At 40.1% G+C, this 14,434-nt stretch overlaps 1 protein-coding gene across 1 annotated transcript in view; it reads left to right on the top strand.

Moving 5' to 3' along the window:
• The window catches only part of LOC100378789 (protein NDNF-like), a 71,329-nt gene that overhangs the window by 2,381 nt on the left and 54,514 nt on the right, over window positions 1-14,434 (top strand). The window contains exon 2 of the mRNA XM_006825018.3: window positions 4,927-5,032. The gene's annotated coding sequence lies outside the window, so the exon portion shown is untranslated. The remainder of the gene's footprint in view (window positions 1-4,926; window positions 5,033-14,434) is intronic.

The raw sequence follows: 14,434 nt of genomic DNA, 5'->3' as shown, positions 1-14,434 counted from the left end.
CCCGCTCTTCAAAATAAATAGACGGTGTATGGCAATCTCCTTCCCAGAGGCCTTTGCGCTTTACGCAATAGTGCCTCTGCCACAGGCAGCCTTCAATTTTGTGGTCAATCACCTCACTACGCACGGCCATTTTCTTGTACCTGTTAGATCTGAAAACGTACTACAAAAAGTGGGGAAAACGTATGTGACATCCGAACTATTTATTAATGTCAGACCTCAGTAAAAACGCAAATACGAACCATTTTATCGCGGACTATGTTTTGCAAGGTAATGTTACTGTAGTGAAATGGCGCACGTGATACACTAAAACTTGGAAGAAAAAACGTTCTGTTATCGTATATAGTTGGGAAACATTAAAGACTAATTTAACTGAAAAAATTTCCTAACATTTCCGTTCATCTTGTATTCTGGTGAATATATCAATACTATTTCTGGCTTGAACGGGTTCGATTTTGCGCGTCTAACAGCAATAGAACACACAGGTTCTAGTAAGTTTATAAAGTTAGTCATTTATAGTAGAAACTAGTGCTTGGCATGTAGGAAAGGATTGTAATTTTCTAACGCAAGTCATGTATATTTTGTATAAATAACTGAACATTTTATTTAGAGTCAGGGCGTGAAACCTCTCAATAAAGTGATTAAAGTAACCGAGTGACTTACGCATAACTTTGTTAACCGACAGGGTCTTGTAGTTCGAACATATTCGAATATGCAAATGAGTTCTATGCAAAGCTGCTTTGTGCAGTGATGATAAGTAACGCGCATCGAACTGTGCGGAGTTCTGGTGTATGACAGAATGCGCTGTGTCTATTTTACATTCTTTTAGCGGAATTTCTCATTTATAGTTGAACACAGACGCGCACGCAATCGTGAAGCGGAAGCGCGCACAATTCATCGGTGCTGACGCTGTAGTACACTAACATTACATTTACATTATTCCACAAATCTTTCAAAGCAGAATGTGTCACTGATCAAACAATTTTGCCTAACGTCCTTGATTCGAGCTTGGAGATTCGCTGGTTTCCGGTGTTTCCTGCGAATGATTTGGTGCGCCATGACACTTGGAGCGGGAACCAGCTAAGGCTTGAAGAAACCGTTTTTACTCATACACGTGTATCCATAATGCAATGCGCCCTCACCAGAAATCCAGGCCGTCCCGTCCTTTGTGATCCAATTTGCGAGGTCATTTAACGAGACATGGGGAAGTGTCCACCAGACGGCACACCTTAATCTGTATATCGTATTCACAGAAACAGGTGTAATGGTTATATGCGGGGTCAAAGGTCACATACTTGTCCTGCCGTGGGCATGGTTGGCCACTAATCAATGACGTAAGTCACCTAACAACCAAATAGTTGCCACAAAGAATTGCTTGCGTCTGCATTTTGTTACTTGTCGGACTTACACTACTGTAGTCGAACGAGACGCAAAGCTATGTCGTATTTCATTCTATGGTTTACAATAAATACTTAATAATACATAAATATAGTGATGACAATGATGACTGACATATGCCATCCTTGTTAGGTCGATCTTAATATTAAATGCATCAATGATTGAACGATATAACCGGCTATTATAAACTAACAAACAATTTAAAACTAAAAGCAACTGAAAAACGCGAATGAATAGAGATGTGTCCGAACTTCTGGTTTTAATGGACTTTCCCGTATTGTTTAGGTCAACTCATGCGGCCATTTTGAATTTATAATTACACAAAACACACAATTGAGTTTTATAATTAAAAAAATTGTTTGCTAACCACAAGTTTTTCCTTCGAACTTCCAAATAAAAATAGGTGAATCAGAACCAATTTTCCATGGTTATAAATGACTTTTTAATTTGACACATAGTGTTAATATTAAACCCATTTTTATTTTAACATGAGTCAAATGAGCTTTATAATTCCCGATTCCCGAATTGATAGCGTTTGCGCGTTTATCGTTCGTGCGCTTGCGCATTTTGCGTGACCAGGTAAGTGCATTTCTGAATAGCTGATCTTCGAAAGCAACAGTTCACTATGTGTCGTGTGTAGCTACGTGAGTTGTCAGATTGTTAGGCCATTATCGACAACTAGTTTGCTCGCTTTAAATACCAGTTACATTGGTTATGCATGTACACTGTAATTAAAGGTGTGGTGCCATCGAAAATTCAAAACAACATTTCCAGTATTTTGCGCTCTCTAGCGGCAAGACCATTCTGTGACGTACATGTAGATGCGGGGCCAGTAGTTGATCACATCTCCGTCACAGAGTCTATGTTGTTTTCATCTACAGTTTCCCAGATATGGACTAAGCTGAATATCGAACGACTACAAAAAGAAAACAATGTCTCTATGACGACATTGCTTTCTACAACCTATATGAGCAAACAAACAATGTATTTTCCACGCATTGTGTACGTTGCTATGAGTCCCCTACCGAACAGGACGCGGCGCGACGACCACCGCCTTTTATTTTCCCTTCGCTTTATCGATAGAGAGCGCGACCTAGAAAGATATATTATCCTCGGGAAGGGGCTACGACACAAGACGTTCCAGGTTGCTAAGACGCGCACCACTTTACCATGTATTTCTATGGGCCCTGCGTGAGCTGCTGTGGAACGCCGGTAAAAGAGCCGGTGAAAACAAATAAATTCGAGAAAACAACACAAACTCAGCTTTGAAGTAATCCTAAGCAAACAAATGTATATATGTTGTACATGCAGGGGTAATCTTTTCACACTATTCAGGGGAGTTTTCAACAACTATTCCAAAGCACCATGTTTTGACAGTTTTCGGCTTTGTTTTCACCGTGTTGATTGCCAGGCAGTCATGAAAATGCCCGGATGTCCGCCCGAGGAGTCATTGCACGAATGGTTCAGATGATAACAAAATCTTAGTTGTGATATAGAAGGGTGAAAAAATATTTTCTGTGATTGACAGGTTATTGTCGTTTTCTTGATTTGATTATCAAATAACTAATATTCGTAATACTACCAATAATCAAGAGAATCTTCACTATCATATCGTAGAGGGCGCCATGTTGAGTACCAATGCAACTGAGTTACGTTTTACCAAAGACACTAGAAAAATCTTTTTCTAGTGTCTTTGGTTTCACCTGGAAATATACATAAAATACAATAACTGGCCCAAGAAAAGACGAGTAAGGGTGTGGGGTCTTATTGTAGCAGCGTAATATCTGAGGAGTTCAGTGAGTCCGTATCGGGCCATACACTAGCTATCTTGTAAACCGAATACTAATATAATAAAAATTCAGAGGTGGGGTAGATTTGTAAAAGAAATCTGGACAGAGAAATCTTGAAAACACAAATCCACAGGGAAAATTAAACTTCAATAATATCCATGTTTGGTTGAAGGAAGGAAACAGCATCGTCCTATGTGAAAAAAAAAACCCCAAAGCTCGCACAGTTTGTTATACCGTAACCGCTGAGTTTATAATGGTGCGCCCTTACAGTTGAATGGAAAGTTGAGAATTTCACGCCAGTTCACGATTTCATATCCTATTGTAGACTTTACTGTTTAGTGAATAGGATTTTCGTGAAATACGTCAGTAGTCACGTGATAGTATATGACCAATGGCAAATAACCCCCTCAGTAGGCTGAATCATGTAAATGAACTACGGGCAGGACATTCATTTCCCAAGACGAGGCACAGTGCTTGGTCAATGTTCTGGAAATAGACCACGAACTAACTTTGCGTTTCGGTGTTTAATTTCCCATGACCAATTATACACGCCATACTTGATACTATCAAGTGAGATGCCACCGTCTTACAATTCGTAGTTTTTCACTGGAGGGTTCGTCGCGGGTCGATGCCTTTCGACGTTGTTTGATCTACCCATGTTCTCTTCTTTACTTTAGATTCCACGCCCCCTTCGTACATGTCACGTATTTTATAGAACGTACTCAGCTGTGAATCACACGCGGATGGTGGGGGGGGGGTGGTGCCAGTATAACCCCACTGGACTAAGACTGTAATGGGCTTAATGTTACTTTTCGTTAGCACAAGTAAAAAAACAAACATGTTAAACAAAACAAAAAGACCTCTAAATATTGCTGTTATTACTCAGATCCTTAAAATCAGAAATGCCATGCAAATTCTGTTGGTTATTTATAATTCGAGAAGCCCCCCCCCCCAGAAAAGACCTCGCGGGGGTAATTGTTCAGAACGATGCCGTTTCTCTCTGAATTATAGTAAAGTAAGTAATGCCTTTAATGAAATCATATCCTGTTCAGGATCTGGATTTTTTAAAATACAATAAAGTAAAGATACGTGACTCACAATACTATTTATTTTACCTCAGCAAGGGCCAAAACAAGGGTTTATTCGGGTGATGGTGTCAAAATGTTTCGGTTTTTCTCTGTCAAATTTGTGTTAGTATATTATAGCCATGACTGTTTCTACATAATTTTGTTTTTATGCGCAGATTTATGCAAATAATGAACATTCTGCGATCTTTCACAACCATGTTCTATCTATTTTGAGTTACCAACCTAAATTGATAGCGGAGTGTCTTATGTAGAGCGCCACCTCGTCAAGTTAGAGAAAGCCGACGATAGGTTTTTCTACATCATTAGTACCTCCAACTTTGCTAACACACTAAACTCACGGCGAGCCTTCTCCGATTTCGACTCCAGGGAGATGTGCGCTATGACGTCACGACATGTACCCTGAAATATTGTGGTTGTCTATTTCGTGTTGAGCTGTTGAATCGCGATCGCGAGCTAACAACCAAAGCATCACGCGAACTGGCAGAATTGAAAAACTCGTGAAGGTACCAACCGACGGAGTGTGTCAAGGCGATCTAAAGTCAAGTGACATTACCGCCGTTGCAGACCAGGTCATTACCATTCCCGGTTGCCATCACTGCGTTATGTGCGTTTGCCTGGAAAACTTAGTCAAATAACTCTGTTTCTGCTTACAGTTCAGTAATCTTTTAAGTACTGGGCGGAAACCGTTTTGCTGACAGCTTTGGGAGTTTGTCGACGCCTGATTACAATTTCACAGTGCCCCGGGGTAGTGCCACAACGGTAAGACCATGATTTTTCATTTCTTTAAGTTGCTCATATCTATATGTATCAAATTATTGCACCGGTCTGTCACTCCATGGAACTAGAAGTAACACTCACCAAATTTTGTAATAAGGCAAATATAAAAAAAAAACGTCGATGTATATAAACGAGACAGATGATCTCATACATGCACTGCATAGTCGCATCAGGTCACGAACCGCCCTGTAAACCCTTATTTGAGACCCATATCTACACTTCGCCGTAGGATCGACGTATAAGTTATTATTATTACATATATGATAATAATATTTAGCAAATTACTTTGGTTTGGATATATGAATATGTCTTTGATATTTATTTATTTCAAATTTAGCTTGCTTATGTGTCTTTCAAATTAGGAATAATTTAGAATTACAATAGTAAAAAAAACTTAAAACAGACATGACTGGAGCAAGTATCATCTTATCGGCGAAGAACCGGCTTACGTCATCAATTAATATACTCGTAATATTTGCATACAAGTTTATAAAAAGAAAGAAAAAACGACGATGACAGCAACTGGTCGCCTCCATGCATTATAATCTGTTGTAACGCACTCAGTGTATGCATCGTGGGATACGACGTTTTCTCACCGCCGTCTGCGTCCCGAACACAGCTTAACCAGCAGTTCCCGATCACCGCCTGTACTTCGGTACTTCGGGCGAAATCAATTATCCAAGTTCTTCGCGTGTTTCAACGTCCTGTAAATGAAAACACGTGAGTACTAGGAGTTCTTGGGCGGTCAACTGGGACTGTGCTGGCGTATCGAGTTAGTTGTGTTTATTAGTGTGGTACGCATACACGTACAAATTACATAGTGTTGGTGACCCAAATTATTTTTCTTGTCAGTGTATTTTAGAGTTTCCTTATAGTACAAGTTCAGTGCACTTTCATTCAAGCCAACGACTCTCTCTCTCTGTCTCTACATAGTAGGCCCCTGGCTTCCACAACGGGCGACGTGTGCGCGTATTACACGCGTGCTAATATATCACTGCTTAGCACATTCTGAGCTCCATTTCAAATGTCAAATAAAAAAAAGATGACCCTCCTCCAGTTATCGCTGTCTCAGTCATTTTCCGCACATTTTGCAAGTCATTACGTCTCCAGTTACGAGGAGGCAGCGCGTTATCTCTTAATTTATCATAAAGTTTAGAAACTTTCGATTTCATAACTTTTATTTTCAAAATAAAGCCCGCATTTGTGAGGTTGGATTTTATATAATTAATCTGACGTAGATTGGTCGTAAGATAGAATCAGACTACATGGATGGTGTGATTGATCTATGTTCTGTCATAAAAAAAATCTTGCGGGGTCGTCAAATACCAGAAATTACTGATCACCCATATAGAAGTGAATTAAAATCAGCGTCGATCGTCGTAGTCATGGAAACCATTGGTTCAAATTATCTGTTAATGATTTTCAGAATACTCTCCACCAATTAGTGCGTATGGGTGTCTTTGAAGTTCCAAAAAAGTAAAGTTTACCGTAATCGGCACACAGTGTGTCGTCCAGTGCCGCGGCCACCATACGCTGCGTTGGCCGAACACATCGCTACGACTTCTCATATAGATAGCAACGTGTGCGGCGGAAGGCATTTTCATGCGTTTAGAGACATGCATTTTGAATTCAAATGTTCTGTATTCTCCGGTACCTTGATATTGCTCGTGTGGCCCAGCCGCAACTCCAACTTCAATCAATGTTCCGAAGTTATAAAAGGAATCCGACTCCCTGTGTCGAGCAGTTAAAATAGATCATATGATCCTCGGGAAACTTTCTACTCGACCGTATAGATTTATATTGTCACACCATGTCACGCCTAGAGGACTAGAATCTACATAGTGATGTAGACCCCCGGAGGAAGATTCATTCTCAACTGTACGGAGGTCAGTGCAACATTTGTAGTATCTGATTTATTCATGTCGAAAGTACTCCAGTTGAAGGTGTCTTGCGTAAATGTAACTGTTTTACGTTTTTTCTCTCATAACCATGTCTCACTTTTAGTGACAAACAAGTGACCTTGAAATGACCGTTTAAATGTCAATTGACAATATCCCCCTTGCCTTGTACATTGCACATTCTACCCTTTTTTCGACAAAGGAGTGTGAAACAAAAACTTTCAGAAATCTTGGAAATGTATATATATATATATATATATATATATTTATATATATTTATACTGGAAGAGCTTAAACTGGGTCAACTGTCAAGAAACTGTGTCTTCACAGTACTAGTAGTTAACTTGAACGAATTGGTGAGCAACTTGAAGGCTGTCCCCATGCTTCTGAGACTTGTTGTAAGGAAAGTAAAACCATCGAGAATTCGGTCGGAGGAAACGGAGTTTGTTAGTATTAAACATCAAATAAGAAAGTAGGAGTCAAAAAAATAAATAAAATGAGTAAGGATAATACAGAAGCAAGTATGAACTTAGTGTAAAAGGCATCGTTCTATTGGTCGAGCTTTCTCGAAGGCGGCGTTATTGAACAGTTGGGTCAAAGCTGATACGCCGCTTTCATGACAGTCTTTTATAAACAAGCACACACAAAACGTGGGAAAATACCCAGGATAGGTGAAAAGTTTACCGAGACACAATTTCCGTGAGTTGTTTGCATTGTGTAGCAGTGAACGCTGCTTTGGCAAGTTTAACAGGCTGTAGGTGTTGTTATATATGATTATACTAGTAACAAAGACGTAAACTTCATATGTAGAGACCATTTATTTGTGCATGGCCAGACTCAATGCTTACCATTATATGTCTATTAGTCAAACTGTTGCATTCAACTTTTACTCCGAAGTTTAACTAACCGGGGAATTTCACTAATTTGGGGCTGGCAGGCGTTGAAAGTTGGCTATCGGTATTTCGTTCTTTGCTGTGCGGGTAATCAAGTGAATAGAAGGAATGCACAGTCCTTTGTAAATGCAACCATTCCGATTGTAATAGTAAGTGTATGGGTTTCCGAAACGATACTATAGTTCACGTAGGAATGCCGTGTATGACCCCCGGACCTGTCTTGTGACGCCGATGAGCGCGTTGCTACGGCAACGTTTGGAAATCAACCAGAGCGTGTTCCATTTTTGAGCGACGCAACTGCAGGAACGCGTCAGTGTCCAGTGATTGGTAAAGCAGAAGTAAACTTCCCATGAAGCCGGGACTGGCCGTGGATTAAAAAGGCAACGGTACAAAACCTCGCTCCTCCAAATGAACGCAGACTGGAATGCCGAGCGTTCATTCGTGTGACCTGACGAAATTCCACAGCCTCGATATGAAGTGGTTAGAATGAGCATGAAGGACCTGTTGGACGATTTTGTTTCTTTAACGTGCCGACACCGCCGCGTATCAGAGCACCGAGCTTTCAAAATTGTAGAGGAACGGTTCACACACAAAGAATAACGAATAAATCAAATTTGTTGACTTAAAGAAAACTGTTAAGGCGAGGACAATAAAACGTACAGCGGATTTCACGCTATGCGCACATAGAAGAAAGCTAGAGAACACAACATCGCCGAGAAAGTTAACGGTGAAATATGCATTGTTCGGGCCACACTTTGATACCGACAAACACGCCGAAATCTGCGAAAACATGATCACTGTATATTAACAATCGCTTTGTTTCTTCCACATTCAATAAATGTACCCCAAAATAATATGATTGTATCGCCGGATTTGCCATAGCAGTCGGTTTGTAGGAGAGAGACTTGCACATGTTTAAAGAAGGGCATGCTTCCGGCGACGTTCGAGTACATACATATACAACTGTGTCGAGTTTCATTAACTGAGTTGCCACTTTATTTACTTTGCTGGCAACTGGCGAGTTTGACAAGTCCCAACACTCTGCCATGTGAACCGAAGAGGAGTGTTTACGAACTGTTTCCAGTAAACCGCCACACGTAAACACCATGCGTCGTTGTTGTCACGATTTTCATCTCGGACGGGACAGAGAGCGATTTGTTGCGTTCTAGGATCGACAAAGATACGTTGGCAAACGGACACATTACACTGGTAAGAACAGAATGTACAATACTTTTACAAAGAAAAGTAATCAAACCGCGTCGTAACACTGCCGTATCGATATTGATTTTGTTAGTGTTCTAGCTAAGAAGTACTTAGCATTGTCACAGTTAATTGCTTAAATCTATCCAATAGCCTGAGGTGTCACGATATCAAGCACTCTCTCATTTCCACCGTAATGTGTTCGGTATTGAAAATTAACTTTACAAACGCCACGATAACTTCACTAACATATGTGCACTAACGCCAATGATTAATTCATTTCCAAACAACAATTATCACGAATGAGTCAATACGGTGTGTTGTAACGGTTTACGCCACTTCACGCCAGTAAAAATAAGTGTTTACCAAACTTCCGCGGGATGTGTTTATAACGGATCGCCGGTCTTCAATTTCTGGTTCGTTGTACCACCTCACACTTTATGTAATGAGAACGACCATCAAGGATGTTGATGCATTAAAAACGTGTGGTGATTTCCCGGGATGGTTATAGTATTTGTATTCTCATCTGATGGCGATCATGCAGATGTCACGAACTTAAAAGTCTCGCTTTGTGTGGCGAACCACGCAGAGAGGCTAATTTCTCCACCAGGACTGCGCTATCAAACTGTTGCCATGGTCACCAAATACACAGTATCATGGCAGCCGATTCAGTGACACGACTAACAGATAACTTAGCTGCACCAGTTACATGGTCCTTAATGCCAAGTTTTTTGACCTGAAACTGGTCGCAAGTCGGAGTCAAAAATCAAAAGTTACAGAAAAAAAATAATCAGTAGAAAAACAAATTCACACAAAAATACAGCAATATCATCATGAAATCATTCTAACTGTTCAAAAACGATGTACATAAAATGCGTTACATCTAAACAACGCGAATGCGACGCAGTTTGTTGCTGTGGACGTTGTATTAAGTTAACCGCAGTAGATGGTGTATATTACACTACGCCGTGACTAAATGCGACTCTGCTCGTAGCGCCCCACCATGCATCTTTCTCGAATCTTTTGCGTTTTACTCTGACGCATTCCTATCTACGTTTGCGGCCTTGAAGGTTACGTAAGCATTATACCATAACGTTTTCCTCCTTGGATGACACTGGCATGTATTAGCACAGCGACAAGAGTTCATTCTTGGAGACAATTTGTCATAATAAGTGTAAAATATTCTGACGCCGGTGCCAGACAATTTGTACACAAGTTTCGAGCCAGGGCTCTTTATGACGTCAGGCAGTTGGAAGACGCAGATCTTCCTCACTCGCTAAGTAGCGGATTAATTTCACTCGAGGTTAAAGGTCACAAGTCATCTTTAGTCAGGTCGTGCGCGCGGGTCATAAATCACACCGAGAGATGCCAGGTCACGTGATAGGTATCGCTAAACGGATTGTTGATGACGTCATAGTCTAGCAATAATGATATACTGCATATTTCTCCACTCAGTCGAAAATACTTTCCCGCGATATTTCTACATTCCAGGCTTTTGAAGGTGACGTTTTTCTTAGATGATGGCGTCTGTAAGTTGCTATTACAGTCGAGCAGTAGTTCTTGGTATTTTTTTCAAAGCGAAATTAATTTGTGAATTATTTAATTTATTAAAAAAAAAAAGAACTCCGGAGCTGAAAGAACATTTTCATCGTGGCGTATCCATTGGTTATGTGCATTAAAACATTACTATAATAACACGAAGATTCGCCGGCATCGTGTCGCCGGTAGCATGACCTCCTAGTGACGGCATCCTACTGAAAATAGATTTTACTATCACGACTACTCGAAGTGAATTTTCTGGAGACTGTATAAGGCCACTTCTCGTGTGTAATAGCTCCATAAACGTCAACGGATCGGAGTGCTTTGAAATAGTTATGTTGACATAGTTTTGTATTATTGCACAAACGAGGTGCTAATATGAACGGAACAAAGTGATCACGTGAACATGCGTGGGACGAAATTGTAATGGTCCCATTTTTATCGCCGTATAGTTTCTAAATATATAAAAATAATTAATACACAACCGAGGGTAATAGTTGGCGAGATATTAAGCTACTAAACGTCGTTTTTACCGTACTTGTTTCTAAACAGGGCACGACGCTATTTTTTTTTATTTTAAACGTCCGACTTAGTTTTGGCTAAAGTACTGCGTTTCGGTAAAAGTTGCTACACCGACTTATGCCATGGTGCGGCTTGCAGAACCGAGCCCCGGGAACTCACCGTTGACGCTCACCCCAATATTCCTATCATTATGATGAAAACATAGAAAGTCGACTTGTGGTCGGATGGGATGGCTTCTAGGAACATTTTAGTCGCTATCAAAACCACTGTTTCGTTGGTAATAGCTATCACCATGATGTATGCGTTCATAAATCCAACTACTTTCAAACATCTGAAGTCAGTAGACTGGGTCAAGGTGACCTCGTACCCATAGTTGGTCAGTCATCATTGACACTGTATCACACATTTTTTTTATTTGTTTCTCTCTCTTTTTTTCGAGGTGCGACAAATTTAAAAACTGGCCCATCTCCCATTCTACTACCACGTGCTAACAACGTGATTGTATTAGTTTGATTTATATTCATGTAGATGTACACGATTCCAATTTCCTTTACTAGAAGTGGTTAATGACGTAATTGATGACGAGTTTCTGCCAGAGGTTAGACTTTTGCACATGTCGATTACATTCCGGCACTTGCGTAAGTGTAGACAATTGGGATTTTAAATGCCACTTAATATATTCTTCCGAGTACACCATACATCGCCATTTTGTTTATTATAATTCGCTGGTAGTCGAGAAAATATCCGAACATACAACCATCTAACACACAACGAATTTTCCACATACACATCTGTCTGCTATATTGTTTCTCTTAGAATTACGGTTTGGAGTTACACACGTTTTTTAGCTCCGCTGTCGGCTTTGTTATTATCTAATTTTGATTTTTGTCATTTTTGATGAAAAGTGATATTTTTGAATTCTTGTTGAAAACAGCAAGTCCCATTGCTTTGATACTATACATATTGTTCATTTTCTAATGATATCTTCTGTTCTTTAATTGAAATGTGCATTGCTAACAGCGGAGCTATCTCAGCCGACTGGCTGCTTGTTTGTACGTGCTTTGACAACACTGTGTGGAAGACGTGTTATCTTGCGGAAAGTTCATGTAAAGGGATAACTAAATAATGATTCGATGTTCGGAATTACATAAACTCGTAATTCTATACTAAAATAGCTTCAGAAACGTCGGTTTACTAATTTTGTGACGTGACTAATATGGCCGCCGAGTTCTCGTTGAGCGCGAGAGTGCCACGGGACTTGTTTTTGCCCTTCAGATAGCATGAATAGTTTTCTATTCTCATCGCTTCCATTGTTCTCCCGATCAAAGCAACCATGGTAATGTAATGTCTCTTTACTAGTACAAAATGTACATGCATGTAACTTTGGATCATAGCGGACGCGCGCGGCGCCAGAACGCGTTCTAGCTCAATTCGAGAACACACTCAATTCTAGCTCAACTCGAGAATCCAGTCAGTCGATTCACATATATCCCACAATGCATTGTACTTAATCGTCGCCCACAGGTTCACGATTAATACCAATGAATACACTTTCATCAAATGAGTCATTATTTTGCACACAATTAATTAGTCCCATATGCAAATGCCGAGTTTTTGAAATATCATCAAAGGTGACTCTAATTGTAGAGGAGTAATCATTTCCCATCTCAGCAACAATAGATTTAAACAAAAGTTATCCTGAGTTTTAATTATTTTGCCATGTTTTTAATGGTGCCAATTCCTGGATTCGCCGTTATCTAGCTTACCGGCGAATGACGAGTGTGTTGTAGACTTCGGCAAGCAAAGTCCACCCCCGTTGACGGAGTAGCGCATCGGAGCGTGGGAAATTCTCTGTCTGCGGCGTATTGCTCTTTTTAAGAAGTCATTTTCTCACACCAGTTTACATTTCGCCGTGGCAAGACATAGTACAGGACAGCTATTTCAGTAGGGTGGCTTGTTTGCGGCTTTCTGATTGATTCCAACAGTTTTATTTGCAATAATGACACGCTTTGCGGCGCCGACACAATTCATCACGCTATGACGATTCTCAACAATATGTATTCCTCTACGGCCGCGTAAAAATGTGTTTGTTTTGTGTCTAGGATAGGTATATATGTGACACATTAATGTTTAAAAGAACTTGCCTAACAACTCTGTCGGCGTCCTCCAGTTACAATGCTTGTTTCTGTTTCATAAGCGCGTAACACTAACTCGTTTATATGAAGTCCAATCGCACTTGAGACCGATCTGTCTTATCGCCATACTTCGCTCCTGAGCCCACCCTGGTTTTTTTGGTACGCTTTACTACACATGTAGTTATTAATTAGTTACAAGTAGTTGCTATAGTTACGTTTCGTTTAGTCCGGAGTGGAAACTCGGGTAAAAATCACCCAACCTTGAATTTAAATGTTGCTCCTCGGCACGTTTTTATGAATGTGAAGTTATGTCTAGGGTACTCATGGCGCAACATAGGTGTTCCTCCATCTATATCAATAAATGTCAATGGAAGTTAAATCCAACCACCCATCCAATCAACGAGCGCAGTGCACAATGACGTCATTTGGAAACGTTCCAATGTAATTCCATCCGTCAAAAGAAAACCCCTTGTTTCAGTTTGAATTGTGAAATTTATAAATATTATAAAGATGATTGTATACATGTGAGTTTACTAGTAAAGTATACCAATGAATAGTGGTATAAAAGATTGTTGTTTTTATTTTACCTGGCCCGTAATAAATAAAGGTAACATGGTATATAGTGGTTACTTTTTCAGGCCCGTCAGTGAAATGAAGGTAACATGGTATATAGTGGTTACTTTTTCAGGCCCGTCAGTGAAATGAAGGTAACATGGTATATAGTGGTTACTTTTACAGGCCCGTCAGTGAAATGAAGGTAACATGGTATATAGTGGTTACTTTTTCAGGCCCGTCAGTGAAATGAAGGTAACATGGTATATAGTGGTTACTTTTTCAGGCCCGTCAGTGAAATGAAGGTAACATGGTATATAGTGGTTATTTTTTCAGGCCCGTCAGTGAAATGAAGGTAACATGGTATATAGTGGTTATTTTTTCAGGCCCGTCAGTGAAATGAAGGTAACATGGTATATAGTGGTTATTTTTTTCATGCCCGTCTGTGAAATGAAGGTAACATGGTATATAGTGGTTATTTTTTCAGGCCCGTCAGTGAAATGAAGGTAACATGGTATATAGTGGTTATTTTTTCAGGCCCGTCTATGAAATGAAGGTAACATGGTATATAGTGGTTACTTTTTCAGGCCCGTAACAAATGAAGGTAACATGGTATATAGTGGTTACTTTTTCAGGCCCGTCTGT

This window comes from Saccoglossus kowalevskii, chromosome 19 (assembly GCF_978046115.1).
Source record: "Saccoglossus kowalevskii chromosome 19, keSacKowa6.1, whole genome shotgun sequence".
Taxonomy (NCBI): Eukaryota; Metazoa; Hemichordata; class Enteropneusta; family Harrimaniidae; genus Saccoglossus; species Saccoglossus kowalevskii.
Note: the sequence above shows the minus strand (reverse complement) of the source record. Positions and strands in the feature narration are given on the sequence as shown.